General features: G+C 49.2%; 1 protein-coding gene across 3 annotated transcripts in view; it reads right to left on the bottom strand.

The window, feature by feature from the left end:
• Positions 1 to 17,213, bottom strand: part of LOC143766626 (NAD-dependent protein deacylase sirtuin-6-like) — a 304,913-nt gene that overhangs the window by 265,576 nt on the left and 22,124 nt on the right. The gene's annotated exons all lie outside the window — the stretch shown is intronic.

Here is a 17,213-nt window from a genome sequence, read left to right as displayed (position 1 = left end):
GCACTCAGATCTCTGTAGAGGCCTGTCTCCTGTCAGTCTCAAATACCAGTCCTTGCTGCCATCACCATCCTTTTCTGACTCAAATCTTACAGCAACTTAACAGTTAGCTCATCCCCATAACATGTGACTTTCTGAGAAGCATTCATTGGTTAACTGCACTGTCAATACTCCTACACATAAAACTCACAATTAAGTGAGACAAGCAAAGAAAATAGGCATTTAACCTACCGGTAATTATGTTTCCAGGAGTCCATCCTGACAGCACCCTGGACGATGTCCTCCTCGTCCTTGCCGGGACAGGAAACACACGAGAGTTTACTATATAATTGTCTAAGGGTCACTTCCGTCTGTCCTTCTGTCTGTCTTTCTGTTACGGATATTCATTGGTTGCGGCCTCTGTCTGTCATGGAAATCCAAGTCGCTGATTGGTCGCGTTAAAACAGCCACGACCAATCAGCGACGGGCACAGTTCGGAATAAAATGGCCGCTCCTTACTCCCCGCAGTCAGTGCCCGGCGCCCGCATACTCCCCTCCGGTCACCGCTCACACAGGGTTAATGCTGGTGGTAACGGACCGCGTTATGCCACGGGTAACGCACTCCGTAACCGATGCTATTAACCCTGTGTGTCCCCAAGTTTTTACTATTGATGCTGCCTATGCGGCATCAATAGTAAAAAAATGTAATGTTAAAAATAATAAAAAAAACAAAAAACCTGCTATTCTCACCCTCCATCGTCCAACGATGCGCTCGCGCAGGCCGCCATCTTCCGTTCCCGGCGATGCATTGCGAAATTACCCAGAAGACTTAGCGGTCTCGCGAGACCGCTAAGACATCTGGGTAATTTCGCAATGCATCCTGGCAACGGAAGATGGCGGCATCCGCGCGCGTATCGCCGGAGCTTCGGTGGATCTTAGGGGGTGAGTATATAACGATTTTTTATTTTAAATATTTTTTTTAACAGGGATATGGTGCCCACACAGCTGCATACTACGTGGGCTGTTAGATACCGCGTGGATGCTATATACTACATAGGCAGTGTTATATAGTATGTGGACTGTGTACTGCGTGGGCTGTGCTATATATTACGAGGCCACTGTTATATACTGCGTGGGCAGTGTTATATACTACGTGCCTGCTATATACTGCGTGGGCAATGTTATATACTACGTGGCTGCTATATACTGCGTGGGCAATGTTATATACTACGTGGCTGCTATATACTGCGTGGGCAATGTTATATACTACGTGGCTGCTATATACTGTGTGGGCAATGTTATATACTACGTGGCTGCTATATACTGCGTGGGCAGTGTTATATACTACGTGGCTGCTATATACTGCGTGGGCTGTGTTATTTACTACATGGCTGCTATATACTGCGTGGGCTGTGCTATATATTACGTGGCCAGTGTTATATACTGCGCGGCCTGTGTTATATACTACGTCGCCTGTGTTATGTACTGCGTAGCTGCTATATACTGCGTGGGCTGTGTTATATACTATGTGGCTGTTATATATTGCGTTGCCTGTATTAATGCATCGGGTATTCTACAATATGTATGTATATACCAGCCACATAGTATATAGCACAGGCAACGTAGTATTTGTCTGCTATATACTACATGGCTCCTATATACGTGGCCTGTGCTACATAATATGTGGCTGCTATATACATACATAAATAATAAATACATATTCTAAAATACCCGATGCATTAGAATCAGGCCACCATCTAGTATTACATATAAACAAGAAGGGGGGAACTACCAGTGCCGTCAGGATGGACTCCTGGAAACATAATTACCGGTAGGTCTAATGCCTATTTTCCAGGACGTCCCTCCTGACAGCACCCTGGAGAGTACCAAAGCACCTCCTTAGGGTGGGATTACCGCTTGGAGGACCTTTCTCCCAAGAGCGGTTTGCTGGAGAGAAAGAACATCAAGTTTGTAATGTTTACAGAAGGTGTCAACACTGGCCTATGTTGCAGCCCTACAAATCTGTTCTAATGATGCTCCTGCCCGCTCAGCCCAGGAAGCAGAAACCTCGCGTGTACAGTGGGCACGTGGACCTACTGGAGGAGAAATCCCCTCAGACTTGTAAGCATCAGAGATTACGGTAGTGATCCAACGTGCAATTAAGGCTACGTTCACATTTGCGTTGTGCGCCGCAGCGTCGGCGCCGCAACGCACAACGCAAATAAAAACGCAGCAAAACGCATGCACAATGCTGCGTTTTGCGCCGCATGCGTCGTTTTTTTCATTGAATTTGGATGCAGCAAAAATGCAACTTGCTGCGTCCTCTGCGCCCCGACGCGGGCGCCGCAGCGACGCATGCGGCGCAAAACGCAAGTGCGCCGCATGTCCATGCGCCCCCATGTTAAATATAGGGGCGCATGACGTATGCGGCGCCGCTGCGGCGCCCGACGCTGCGGCGAGGACCGCAAATGTGAACGTAGCCTAAGGCATTAGAGGCCTTTTTACCCGTTATTTCCCCCAAAAAGAATAAAGAGGTTTGGGTCTACCCGCCGTGTACTTGTGGCCTCTAGATAATTTATTACCGACTGTCTGACATCCAGCGAGTTGAGGGCTTTCTCCTTCGCGTTGGAAGGGTTGCTACAGAAAGAAGGAAGCACTATCTCCTGATTTCTATTTTTAGCAGAGCCTACCTTTGGTATGAATGCGGGGTCTAGTTTCAGGATTAAGCTATCATCCCTGATCTGTAGATACGGGTCTCTGGTACATAGGGCCTGGATCTCCCCAACCCTCTTGGCCGTGGTGATCGCCACTAGAAAAGCAGTTTTCCGTGTGCGAATTGATATAGGCATATTATCCCCCAGAGCGTAAGAACCTTACACAAGGACCTGAGGACTAAGTTAAGGTCCCAAGATGGAGACAACTGCCTAATGGTGAGAACCATCCTCTGGGTAGACCGAATGAACCTTACTATCCATGGGTGAGATGCTAAAGGATAGTCTAAGAAAGAGCTTAATGCTGAAACCTGTACCTTTAAGGTGCTGGGTTCTAAGACCCTTGTTGAACCCTTCTTGAAGGAAGTTTAAGATACCAGGCATGTCCGGAGAGCCTGTCACAACGTCGGACCTGCCACCCTCCAGACAGAATCGTTTCCAGATTTTTAGGTAAATTTCTGATGTTACAGGTTTTCTACTAGCCTGGATAGTGGTTATGACCTGATCTGATAAGCTTGTAGCCTTCAATATGTCCCTTTCAGGATCCAAGCTCAAAGAGGAAGCTTTCCTAGGTTCAGATGGTAAACCGGACCATGGTGAATGACATCCTCCCGAAGAGACAGCTTGATTGGGTTGTCGATCGCTAAGGCCCCTAGTAGAGGGAACCAGCTTCTTCTTGGCCAGAACGGAACGATCAAAATGACCTTTGCTTGGTCCTCCTTGATCTTCCATAGAACAGCTGGAATCAGTGCCAGGGGTGAAAACGCATATGAGAGAGGTTCCACCCACCTTTGGCTCAAGGCATCTATCCCGTCTGGAAGACCCAAGGGGTTCAGAGAGACGAATTTTGAGACCTTTGAGTTTCTTCTGTTTGCAAATAAGTCTATATTGGGGGTTCCCCAATGATGACAATTTCTGGAAGATATACTGGTTCAGTTCCCACTCTGTTGGGCACACCCGCCGTCTGCTCAGGTAATCGGCTATCATGTTCTGAGAGCCTTCCAGGTGGATTGTCGCTATGGATAGAACTGTACCATCTGCCCAGCTGAATATTGTTTCTGCTAGGTCCTGCAGTGGTCGGTGTCTCGGGCCTCCCTGATGTTTCAAGAATGAGACCGTTGTCATATCAGAATATTTTCCGACAACGTGACAATTTGAGAGCGTGAGCTGATTTCGTCTTAAGGCCTCCCAAACGGCATATAGTTCTTTGAAGTTGTAGGATCTGTCTCTGATGTTTACTGGCCACCTGCCCTGGAGGATTCTGCCTTGTAGATGAGCTCCCCAGCCCCATGCGCTGGCGTCCGTAGTGACCACTACGTAGGGGGAGGGGGACCATAATATGCCCACCTTTAGGTTCTCTGTCTGTGTCCACCAGTGGAGAGACCTCCGTACTGGTTCTGATAGCCTCAAGGGAGCGTCTAGTGAAGATTGGCTGCGATCCCAAATGGACAGAATCTGTCTCTGCAGCGGTCTTGAGTGTGACTGTACCCATCTGACACATGGTATACATGCCGTCATTAGGCCTAGTACTTTCATAGCGATCCTGATGGAAATTCGGTGTTCCAGTAAGTACCTGACTCAGACTCAAATTGTCTCCTGCTTGTCCTCTGGTAAGTGGGATATTCTGTGTCTGGAGTATAGACACACTCCCAGGAAGATTTTTCTGTGTTCTGGTAACAGGTCGGACTTCTGCCAGTTTATGAACCAGCCTAGATGTTCCATTACTGATATTGTCTGGATCCTGTGATCCGTCAAAGCTTCTACTGATTTTGCCATGAGCAGAAAGTCGTCCAGGTATGGAATTATTATGATTGCCTGGCTTCTCAGGAAGGCCACCACCTCTGACACCAGCTTTGTGAAGATACGGGGTGCCGAAGCCAGCCCGAAGGGGAGGCCTTGAAACTGGTAGTGGCAGGTTGGCAGTGCTACCACAAACCTTAGCAGATTCTGTGATGAGGGATGCACCGGGACCTGATAGTAGGCACTCTTCAGGTCGAGAGTGCACATTACAGCGTCCTGATCCATGAGATGAACTGCCGACCGGATAGATTCCATTCGGAACCTTTTGTATCTGACCCACGCATTCAAAGGCTTTCGATTTATAATAGTGCGGGCTTCGCCGGACGGCTTTGTGATTGCGAATAGGGATGAATAGTGCGCCCTTCCTATTTCTGACGGAGGAACTGGAATTATGACTGCTGCACTGAGCATGTCCTGTAAGTCTATCAGTATGGCAGAATCTGCTGAGACTATGGTAGGAGCGATGTACCTTTCTGGAGGAGGGGCGTAAAGCTCTATGCTGTATCCCTCTGACACAGTTTTGCGAACCCACTGATTCTGAGTGATTTGGGCCCAATTTCCTGCAAAGTGACGTAGCCTTCCCCCAATGCAAATGGCGTCATTGTGTCCTGGTTTTGGAGGTCGGGCTAAAGAATAAACCTCTGCTCTTAATACCCTGGAAACGGGAGCCCCTGTAGAACCCTCTAATGGACCTACTCTGCCCTCTGAAATCATACTGTTTCCTGGAGAAGAATCCTCTCCGAAAAGGCTGGGGCCGTTTAGGTTTGTCCTCAGGGAACCCCTTCTTTTTGTCAGAGGCTGATTCAAGGATACTATCTAATGCTGGTCCAAATACCCTTTGCCCTGAGAATGGGAGGAGCAGAACTTGGTCTTAGAGGCATTATCTCCTGACCTGGACCTTAACCATACAGCCCTCCTAGCAGCATTAGATAGGGAACTGTTTCTGGCTGAAAATCTAACCGACTCAGCCGTCATATCAGATAAGAATGCTATGGCCGACTTCATAATAGGAAGGGAACTCAGAATGTCGGATCTAAGGGTCTTATTGGACAAATGTTCTTCCAACTGACCCATCCACAGGTACATAGATCTGGCCTCTGAAGTGGCTGCTATGTTTGTCCTAATTAGGGCCGCGGAAGCTTCCCAGGCCCTCTTTAGGAGAATGTCGGATTTTCTGTCCATAGGGTCACGCAAGTTAGAAGAGTCCTCAAAAGGTACGGCAGTCTTTTTGGTGACCTTTGCCACGGGAACGTCAATTTTAGGGTTTTACTCCCATAACTTGACTTCCTCAGAGTCAAATGGTAAGCGGCCTTTAGTCACGAGATAGCACCAGCCAGCGCTCAGCATCCTTCCACTCCTCTAGAACCATAGCCTTAAAGGGAACCTGTCACCCCGTTTTTTGAAGATGAGCTAAAAATAGCGTTAAATAGGGGCAGAGCTGGGCGTTACATTAGTGTCTTTGTGTGCCTTTATTACCCACCTATGCTACCGAAATACCTTTGTAAAGTCACCGTTTTCTGCTGTCACTCACGCTGGTCTGGTCCTATGGGCGTGGTGACAGCGCTGTTTCTCCCCCAGAATCCTGCTCATCATTACGTTGGTGGCGTAGTGGTGTGCGCATGTCCAGAAGGCGAATCCACTGCCCAGGAGATGAAAAACAGCGCGATCTGCGCTATTCAGCCTTTAGGCTACGTTCACATTTGCGGTCGGCGCCGCAGCGTCGGGCGTCGCCGCATGCGTCATGCGCCCCTATATTTAACATGGGGGCGCATGGACATGCGTTGCACTTGCGTTTTGCGCCGCATGCGTCCCTGCGGCGCCCGTGTCCGGGCGCAGAGGACGCAGCAAGTTGCATTTTTGCTGCGTCCAAAATCAATGAAAAAAAGGACGCACACGGCGCAAAACGCAGCGTTGTGCATGCGTTTTTGTTTGCGTTGTGCGTTGCGGCGCCGACGCTGCGGCGCACAACGCAAATGTGAACGTAGCCTTACCAGTGGGCGCGGCCATCTTTACCGTGGCCGCGCGTGCGCAGATGGAGCGCTCTGCTGCCCTGAGCTTCAGGAAAGTGGCCGCCGCGATCTCCATCTGCGCATGCGTGGAATCCCGCGGCCATTTTCCTGAAGCCCCGGGCAGCAGAGCGCTCCATCTGCGCACGCGCGGCCACAGAAAAGATGGCCGCGCCCACCGGTAAACGGCTGAATAGCGCAGATCGCGCTGTTTTTCATCTCCTGGGCAGTGGATTCGCCTTCTGGACATGCGCACACCACTACGCCACCAACGTAATGATGAGCAGGATTCTGGGGGAGAAACAGCGCTGTCACCACGCCCATAGGACCAGACCAGCGTGAGTGACAGCAGAAAACGGCGACTTTACAAAGGTATTTCGGCAGCATAGGTGGGTAATAAAGGCACACAAAAGACACTAATGTAACGCCCAGCTCTGCCCCTATTTAACGCTATTTTTAGCTCATCTTCAAAAAACGGGGTGACAGGTTCCCTTTAATATGTTCACTTAAAGGGAAAACTGATTTCGCGATATAAGTCTCCCCAGCATCAAGTCCTGTATGGACTGTGGCTTGGAGGTCACCTCAATCTGCATGGTACTCCTCACTGCCTAGACAAGCTCGTCTGTCTCTTCTGACTGGAAAAGGTACCGTATTTTCCGGCGTATAAGACGACTGGGCGTATAAGACGACCCCCCAACTTTACCAGTTAAAATATAAAATCTTCTTAAAAGTCGGGGGTCTTCTTATACACCCTATGTCGTCTTATAGGGCCGGTGAATATGTGCCTTTTGGGGGGGGGGGGGGAGTGATCCTGATGACGAGGGGGCGTCTCACAGGAAAGTGAGTATCCCCCATTACCTTATCGTAGCGGTGCAGCGTGGGGGTCTCAGTGCTGGGAGTGGCGGCGGCGGCTGCTGTGCTCTGGTGCGGCGGCTGCTGTGCTCTGGTGGTGCGGCGGCTCCTCTTCTGTGTGGGGCCTCTGTGCTGTGGGGTGGCGGTGGCATATCTTTATCCAGTTGGGGCTCCTCCGGCATCTCCTTAGCCCTGGAGGCCCCGCCGCAACTCCATCGGTGCAATGCAGCGGCCATTTTCCCGGAGGCAGCTCAATAGGTGCGATGCGGTGGCCTCCGGGAAAATGGCCGCTGCTCAGATTCAGATCTCGTCCCGAAATCTCGGGACACGAGATCTGAATCTGAGCAGCGGCCATTTTCCCGGAGGCCACCACATTGCACCGATGGAGTTGCGGCGGGGCCTCCAGGGCTAAGGAGATGCCGGAGGAGCCCCAACTGGATAAAGATACGCCGCTGCCGCCGCCACCCCACAGCACAGAGGCCCCACACAGAAGAGGAGCCGCCGCACCAGAACACAGCAGCTGCCGCCGCTCCCAGCACTGACACCCCCACGCTGCACCGCTAGGATAAGGTAATGGGGATTACTCACTTTCCTGTGAGACGCCCCCTCGTCATCAGGATCACTCCCCCTCCCCACCCACCATATACACCGGCGTACAAGTCGATTCCCGGCGTATAAGACGACCCCCGACTTTTAAGAAGATTTTCGGGGGTTAAAAAGTCGTCTTATACGCCGGAAAATACGGTACTTTCTAGCCCAGTCCTGGTTTTCTGCTGGGAGCTCCCCCTCTTCTTCTGAAAGAGAGTCCCTTTGATCGGAACCTTCATCAGAAGTATACTCCGGCTCCCTTTGTTCTCTCCCGCCTGGCTCGCTTGCGGCCTGAGATGGGGCTGGACGGATGTGGCTGTGAGAGGCTGGACATAGAGGCCTGAACCTCCTCCCGAATTAGGGATCTCATCTCTGAAAGCAGCTGACTGCTCATCTTTCATGACCCTTGATGTACAAGGTGCACAGAGAGTCTTGCCATGGGAGTCTGGAAGTTTTACGTGGCATACAGGACAATTATTGGACTCCACCGAGACTTTGCCGGTGTCACGGGGCTACCGCGACTGAGGTGTCAGAGAACCACAGCGCTCTGGGCCTCATTCACACACAGTGAACAGAGCTCTTCTCCTGAATTCTGACCTGGCTGCTTTGTGCCAGCAGTGCAGGAGGTAACCTTGTTGCTGAGAGCTTGGTCTCTCAGCTGAAGTGGATTTTGTAATCTCATCCTCTATATAGACCCAGCCTTGACTACAACTGTTGTCAGTGATCAGTTCAGCTGCCTGGCTTGGAGTGTGAAGGAGCGTGGTATTAGGAGCTTGGAGGTTTATCTATTGAGATTATTGTCTGCTTCTTTGGTTGCATGTTAAACCTGTTTCCTCTCCTTAGTTATTGTTCTCCTTTTTCCTACTCAGTGTTCCCTCTGTGGTTGTGTGAACTTTTGGGGTGTTTGCTATTTAAGTTACCTTGTCTGTATTCCCTGTCTATTAGTCGTTTTGCTATTTTTGTGCAATCCACCTTCCTGTGGGAGAGGGGACCACCGACAGGGTCTAATCAGGAGACAGGGATACTCTGGCGGCTCAGGCCTCCTAACCATTATAGGTACCCCTGAGATAAGGGCAAGTCAGGGCCCCTTTATAGAGTCAGGGACAGGAGCGGGTCCCAGTACCCCGTCCTGCCCAGTTATCGCCGTTTAAGGCGTGACAGTATCACTGACCTAAAGATTTTTCTCGATCCAATATGGATACTGTTGCTGCTTTGGCTGGACAATTGCAGCAACTCAGTCTAGAGGTGGCTGAACTCTGCTCGGCGGTTGTACAGCGCACTCGAGTGGCCACTGCAGGGGTTGCTACACCTCCACAAGCTTCACTGGAGCCCAAGATTGCATTACCTGACAGGTTCTCTGGGGGCGCGACAAGTTTGTTACATTCAGGGAGACCTGTAAATTATACTTTAGGTTGCGTCCCCACACTTCAGGTTCTGAGGAGCAGAGGGTCGGGATTGTAATCTCGCTCTTACAAGGTGATCCCCAGGCCTGGGCTGTTTTACATCCCGCTGATCCTTTGCCGTTACGGACTGTGGAGGAGTTTTTTTGAGCCTTGGGTCATGTGTATGATGATCCTGACCGCGTCTCCCTCGCTGAGTCCACAATTCGCCACCTCCGGCAGGGAGATCGACCAGTGGAGGATTACTGCTTTGAGTTTCGGAGATGAGCTACTGATAATATGTGGAATGATCCCGCACTTCGCAGTCAATTCTATCAAGGATTATCTGATAAGATAAAAAGATGCCTTCGCCCTACAGGAGAGACCAGCCACTCTGGAGGCTGCTATGTCTCTAGCGATTCGTGTAGACCGCTGCCTGCGCCAGAGACTTAAGGAGACGCCGCTTTTTAGGGGTGACTCGAATTTGGAGTTACCAGAACCTGAGTCTCTAGGGGAACCTATGCAGTTAGGTGGCGCAACTCGTTCTAAAGGGGCAGCAGTAGTACGGCGTAAGGGAGGTGTATGTTTTTCTGTGGCAGAAAGGGTCATTATGCGCATGTGCGTCCTTCTAGAAGACAACCGCCGGAAAACTAGTGAGCCCGGGTTGTGGGGAGGTTGGCAACTCGGGTGTACTTGTGTCCTCCATAGGTAAGCCACAATTATTCTTACCTGCCGAGATTCGTCTTGGTGAAAATAAGCTCATAGTTTCTGCTTTCTTAAGCCCCCGTCACACTAAGCGAGGTCGCTAGCGAGATCGCTGCTGAGTCACAAGTTTTGTGACGCAACAGCGACCTCAGTAGCGATCTCGCTATGTTTGACACGTAGCAGCGACCAGGCCCCTGCTGTGAGATCGCTGGTCGTGTCGGAATGGCCTGGACCTTTTTTTGATCGTTGAGGTCCCGCTGACATCGCTGAATCGGTGTGTGTGACACGGATTCAGCGATGTCTTCACTGGTAAACAGGGTAAACATCGGGTTACTAAGCGCAGGGCTGCGCTTAGTAACCCAATTTTTACCCTGGTTACCATCGTAAATGTAAAAAAAAAAAAACACTACATATTCACATTCCGGTGTCCGTCAGGTCCCTTGCCGTCTGCTTCCCGCACTGACTGACTGCTGGCCGTAAAGTGAAAGCACAGCACAGCGGTGACGTCACCGCTCTGCTGTTAGGGCCGGCGCTCAGTCAGTGCAGGAAGCGGACGCCGGGGGACGCGAAGGTGAGTATGTACTGTTTGTTTTTTTACATTTTACACTGGTAACCAGGGTAAACATCGGGTTACTAAGCGCGGCCCTGCGCTTAGCAACCCGATGTTTACCCTGGTTACCCGGGGACCTCGGCATCGTTGGTCGCTGGAAAGCTGTCTGTATGACAGCTCCCCAGCGACCATACAGCGACTAAACAGCGACGCTGCAGCAATCGGCATCGTTGTCTGTATCGCTGCAGCGTCGCTAAGTGTGACGGGGCCTTTAGACTCTGGGGCAGGGTTTAATTTAATCGATGCTGGGTTCCTTCTGGCCCAGGGGTTTAAAACTCAGGAGTTTCCTAGGCCCATACCCATAATTGCGATTGACTCTGCACCTTTGAGCCAAGGGACTTTCACCCAGATTGTCCGAGGGGTGAGCCTGCAAATAGGGGCATTGCACTCCGAGTCAATAGATTGTTATGTGTTGGGGGGATTACCATCTCCTATAGTTCTCGGTTTACCCTGGCTCACGCTACACAATCCGGTTCTAGACTGGCAGACTCGAGAGGTTACTAGATGGAGCGAGTTTTGCCAGGAACATTGCCTGGGCACCCGGATGGCCGGGGTGGCTTCTCAGGTTCTGCCAGAGTTCATCTCAGATTTTGAGGATGTATTCTCTGAGGAGGGAAGTCAGGAGCTACCTCCACACCGCCCTTATGATTGTGCCATAAATCTCGTTCCTGGAGCTAGACTACCTAAGAGTAGGCTATACAACATCTCTGCTCCTGAGAGACAAGCCATGAAGGATTATATCACGGAGAGTCTGGCCAAAGATATCAGACCCTCCTCATCTCCCATTGCTGCTGGGTTCTTCTTTGTTAAGAAGAAAGATGGGGGTTTACGCCCATGCTTAGATTGCCGTGAATTAAACCAAATTACAGTCCAGGATGCTTTTCTGCTCCCTCTTATTCCAGATCTTTTTAATCAAATTTTGGGGGCTAAGTGGTTCTCCAAATTGGATCTTAGGGGGGCATATAATCTCATCCGCATGAGAGAGGGGGAAGAATGGAAGACAGCATTTAATACTGCAGAGGGGCACTATGAGAACCTGGTTATGCCTTTTGGGTTATGTAATGCTCCTGCCGTGTTTCAACACTTTGTCAACGATATACTTAGTCACCTGATTGGTAGGTTTGTGGTGGTTTATCTCAATGACATCTTCATTTATTCTCCTGACCCCGAGTCCCATCATGTTCATGTTAGGCAGGTTCTCCAGGTACTCAGGACAATAAATTATTTGCCAAACTTGAGAAATGCATATTCACAGTTAAAGCGATTCAGTTTTTGGGTTATTTTTTGTCCTCCACAGGTTTTTATATGGATCCGGCTAAGGTCAGGGCGGTCTTGGAGTGGGATCGTCCTGAGGACCTTAAAGGCCTTACAGAGGTTTTTAGGTTTTGCAAATTTCTATCGCAAATTTATTAAAGACTTTTCAGTGGTAGCCAAACCATTGACGGACATGACCAAAAGAGGCACGGACTTCTCTGTATGGTCCAGTGCGGCCTGCAAGGCTTTTGAAACTTTGAAAAAGTGTTTTTCTACTGCACCCATACTAATACAGCCTGACATCACTCAGCCATTTGTGGTAGAGGTGGATGCCTCTGAGGTCGGGGTGGGAGCTGTATTGTCACAGGGGATTTCTCCGAGTAAGTGGCGTCTGTGTGCATTTTTCTCGAAAAAGTTATCTCCTACGGAGAAGAATTATGATACTGGTAACAGGGAGCTGTTAGCAATTAAATGGGCATTTGAGGAATGGCGTCATTTTTTGGAGGGAGCACTTCACCCTGTCATGGTGATCACAGATCACAAAAATCTGTTGTATTTAGAATCTGCGAAGAGTCTTACGTGTTATGGTTCTCAATGGCAAGAGAACATAGCCCAGCAAACATAAGTACTAGCTCTTGGAAGGATGGAAACTAAACTGACCATGAACTAAACCTGCCGCACAACTAACAGTAGCCGGGTAGCGTTGCCTACGTTTTTTATCCCTAGACGCCCAGCGCCGGCCGGAGGACTAACTAATCCTGGCAGAGGAAAATATAGTCCTGGCTCACCTCTAGAGAAATTTCCCCGATAGGCAGACAGAGGCCCCCACATATATTGGCGGTGATTTTAGATGAAATGACAAACGTAGTATGAAAATAGGTTTAGCAAAATTGAGGTCCGCTTACTAGATAGCAGGAAGACAGAAAGGGCACTTTCATGGTCAGCTGAAAACCCTATCAAAATACCATCCTGAAATTACTTTAAGACTCTAGTATTAACTCATAACATCAGAGTGGCAATTTCAGATCACAAGAGCTTTCCAGACACAGAAACGAAACTACAGCTGTGAGCTGGAACAAAATGCAAAAACAAACGAGGACTAAAGTCCAACTTATCTGGGAGTTGTCTAGCAGCAGGAACATGCACAGAAATGCTTCTGATTACAATGTTGACCGGCATGGAAGTGACAGAGGAGCAAGGTTAAATAGCGACTCCCACATCCTGATGGAAGCAGGTGAACAGAGGGGATGATGCACACCAGTTCAATTCCACCAGTGGCCACCGGGGGAGCCCAAAATCCAATTTCACAACAGTACCCCCCCCTCAAGGAGGGGGCACCGAACCATCACCAGAACCACCAGGGCGATCAGGATGAGCCCTATGAAAGGCACGGACCACATCGGAGGCATGAACATCAGAGGCAGTCACCCAAGAATTATCCTCCTGACCGTATCCCTTCCATTTGACCAGATACTGGAGTTTCCGTCTGGAAACACGGGAGTCCAAGATTTTTTCCACCACGTACTCCAACTCGCCCTCAACCAACACCGGAGCAGGAGGCTCAACGGAAGGCACAACCGGTACCTCATACCTGCGCAACAATGACCGATGAAAAACATTATGAATAGAAAAAGATGCAGGGAGGTCCAAACGGAAGGACACAGGGTTAAGAATCTCCAATATCTTGTACGGGCCGATGAACCGAGGCTTAAACTTAGGAGAAGAAACCCTCATAGGGACAAAACGAGAAGACAACCACACCAAGTCCCCAACACAAAGCCGAGGACCAACCCGACGCCGGCGGTTGGCAAAAAGCTGAGTCTTCTCCTGGGACAACTTCAAATTGTCCACTACCTGCCCCCAAATCTGATGCAACCTCTCCACCACAGCATCCACTCCAGGACAATCCGAAGATTCCACCTGACCAGAAGAAAATCGAGGATGAAACCCCGAATTACAGAAAAAAGGAGACACCAAGGTGGCAGAGCTGGCCCGATTATTGAGGGCAAACTCCGCTAAAGGCAAAAAAGCAACCCAATCATCCTGATCTGCAGACACAAAACACCTCAAATATGTCTCCAAGGTCTGATTCGTCCGCTCGGTCTGGCCATTAGTCTGAGGATGGAAAGCAGACGAGAAAGACAAATCTATGCCCATCCTAGCACAGAATGCTCGCCAAAATCTAGACACGAATTGGGTTCCTCTGTCAGAAACGATATTCTCCGGAATACCATGCAAACGGACCACATTTTGAAAAAAAAAGAGGAACCAACTCAGAAGAAGAAGGCAACTTAGGCAGGGGAACCAAATGGACCATCTTAGAGAAACGGTCACACACCACCCAGATGACAGACATCTTCTGAGAAACAGGAAGATCCGAAATAAAATCCATCGAGATGTGCGTCCAGGGCCTCTTCGGGATAGGCAAGGGCAACAACAATCCACTAGCCCGAGAACAACAAGGCTTGGCCCGAGCACAAACATCACAAGACTGCACAAAGCCTCGCACATCTCGAGACAGGGAAGGCCACCAGAAGGACCTTGCCACCAAATCCCTGGTACCAAAGATTCCAGGATGACCTGTCAACGCAGAAGAATGAACCTCAGAAATGACTTTACTGGTCCAATCATCAGGAACAAACAGTCTACCAGGTGGGCAACGATCAGGTCTATCCGCCTGAAACTCCTGCAAGGCCCGCCGCAGGTCTGGAGAAACGGCAGACAATATCACTCCATCCTTAAGGATACCTGTAGGTTCAGAGTTACCAGGTGAGTCAGGCTCAAAACTCCTAGAAAGGGCATCCGCCTTAACATTCTTAGAACCCGGCAGGTAGGACACCACAAAATTAAACCGAGAGAAAAACAACGACCAGCGCGCCTGTCTAGGATTCAGGCGTCTGGCGGACTCAAGATAAATTAGATTTTTGTGGTCAGTCAATACCACCACCTGATGTCTAGCCCCCTCAAGCCAATGACGCCACTCCTCAAAAGCCCACTTCATGGCCAAAAGCTCCCGATTCCCAACATCATAATTCCGCTCGGCGGGCGAAAATTTACGCGAGAAAAAGGCACAAGGTCTCATCACGGAACAATCGGAACTTCTCTGCGACAAAACTGCCCCAGCTCCGATTTCAGAAGCGTCGACCTCAACCTGAAAAGGAAGAGCAACATCAGGCTGACGCAACACAGGGGCGGAAGAAAAGCGGCGCTTAAGCTCCCGAAAGGCCTCCACAGCAGCAGGGGACCAATCAGCAACATCAGCACCCTTCTTAGTCAAATCAGTCAATGGTTTAACAACATCAGAAAAAACAGCAATAAATCGACGATAAAAGTTAGCAAAGCCCAAAAATTTCTGAAGACTCTTAAGAGAAGAGGGTTGCGTCCAATCACAAATAGCCTGAACCTTGACAGGATCCATCTCGATGGAAGAGGGGGAAAAAATATATCCCAAAAAGGAAATCTTTTGAACCCCAAAAATGCACTTAGAACCCTTCACACACAAGGAATTAGACCGCAAAACCTGAAAAACCCTCCTGACCTGCTGGACATGAGAGTCCCAGTCATCCGAAAAAATCAAAATATCATCCAGATACACAATCATAAATTTATCCAAATAATCACGGAAAATGTCATGCATAAAGGACTGAAAGACTGAAGGGGCATTTGAAAGACCAAAAGGCATCACCAAATACTCAAAGTGGCCCTCGGGCGTATTAAATGCGGTCTTCCACTCATCCCCCTGCTTAATTCGCACCAAATTATACGCCCCACGGAGATCTATCTTAGAGAACCACTTGGCCCCCTTTATGCGAGCAAACAAATCAGTCAGCAGTGGCAACGGATATTGATATTTAACCGTGATTTTATTCAAAAGCCGATAATCAATACACGGTCTCAAAGAGCCGTCTTTCTTAGCCACAAAGAAAAAACCGGCTCCTAAGGGAGATGACGAAGGACGAATATGTCCCTTTTCCAAGGACTCCTTTATATATTCTCGCATAGCAGCATGTTCAGGCACAGACAGATTAAATAAACGACCCTTAGGGTATTTACTACCCGGAATCAAATCTATGGCACAATCGCACTCCCGGTGCGGAGGTAATGAACCAAGCTTAGGTTCTTCAAAAACATCACGATATTCAGTCAAGAATTCAGGAATCTCAGAGGGAATAGATGATGAAATGGAAACCACAGGTACGTCCCCATGCGTCCCCTTACATCCCCAGCTTAACACAGACATAGCTTTCCAGTCAAGGACTGGGTTATGAGATTGCAGCCATGGCAATCCAAGCACCAACACATCATGTAGGTTATACAGCACAAGAAAGCGAATAATCTCCTGATGATCCGGATTAATCCGCATAGTTACTTGTGTCCAGTATTGTGGTTTATTACTAGCCAATGGGGTGGAGTCAATCCCCTTCAGGGGTATAGGAGTTTCAAGAGGCTCCAAATCATACCCACAGCGTTTGGCAAAGGACCAATCCATAAGACTCAAAGCGGCGCCAGAGTCGACATAGGCATCCGCGGTAATAGATGATAAAGAACAAATCAGGGTCACAGATAGAATAAACTTAGACTGTAAGGTGCCAATTGAAACAGACTTATCAAGCTTCTTAGTACGCTTAGAGCATGCTGATATAACATGAGTTGAATCACCGCAATAGAAGCACAACCCATTTTTTCGTCTTAAATTCTGCCGTTCACTTCTGGACAGAATTCTATCACATTGCATATTCTCTGGCGTCTTCTCAGTAGACACCGCCAAATGGTGCACAGGTTTGCGCTCCCGCAGACGCCTATCGATCTGGATAGCCATTGTCATGGACTCATTCAGACCCGCAGGCACAGGGAACCCCACCATAACATCCTTAATGGCATCAGAGAGACCCTCTCTGAAATTCGCCGCCAGGGCGCACTCATTCCACTGAGTAAGCACAGCCCATTTACGGAATTTCTGGCAGTATATTTCAGCTTCGTCTTGCCCCTGAGATAGGGACATCAAGGCCTTTTCCGCCTGAAGCTCTAACTGAGGTTCCTCATAAAGCAACCCCAAGGCCAGAAAAAACGCATCCACATTGAGCAACGCAGGATCCCCTGGAGCCAATGCAAAAGCCCAATCCTGAGGGTCGCCCCGGAGCAAGGAAATCACAATCCTGACCTGCTGAGCAGGATCTCCAGCAGAGCGAGATTTCAGGGACAAAAACAACTTGCAATTATTTTTGAAATTTTGAAAGCAAGATCTATTCCCCGAGAAAAATTCAGGCAAAGGAATTCTAGGTTCAGATATAGGAACATGAACAACAAAATCTTGTAAATTTTGAACTTTCGT

Source organism: Ranitomeya variabilis, chromosome 1 (assembly GCF_051348905.1).
Source record: "Ranitomeya variabilis isolate aRanVar5 chromosome 1, aRanVar5.hap1, whole genome shotgun sequence".
Taxonomy (NCBI): domain Eukaryota; kingdom Metazoa; phylum Chordata; class Amphibia; order Anura; family Dendrobatidae; genus Ranitomeya; species Ranitomeya variabilis.
This window is presented reverse-complemented; position numbering and strand designations above follow the sequence as displayed.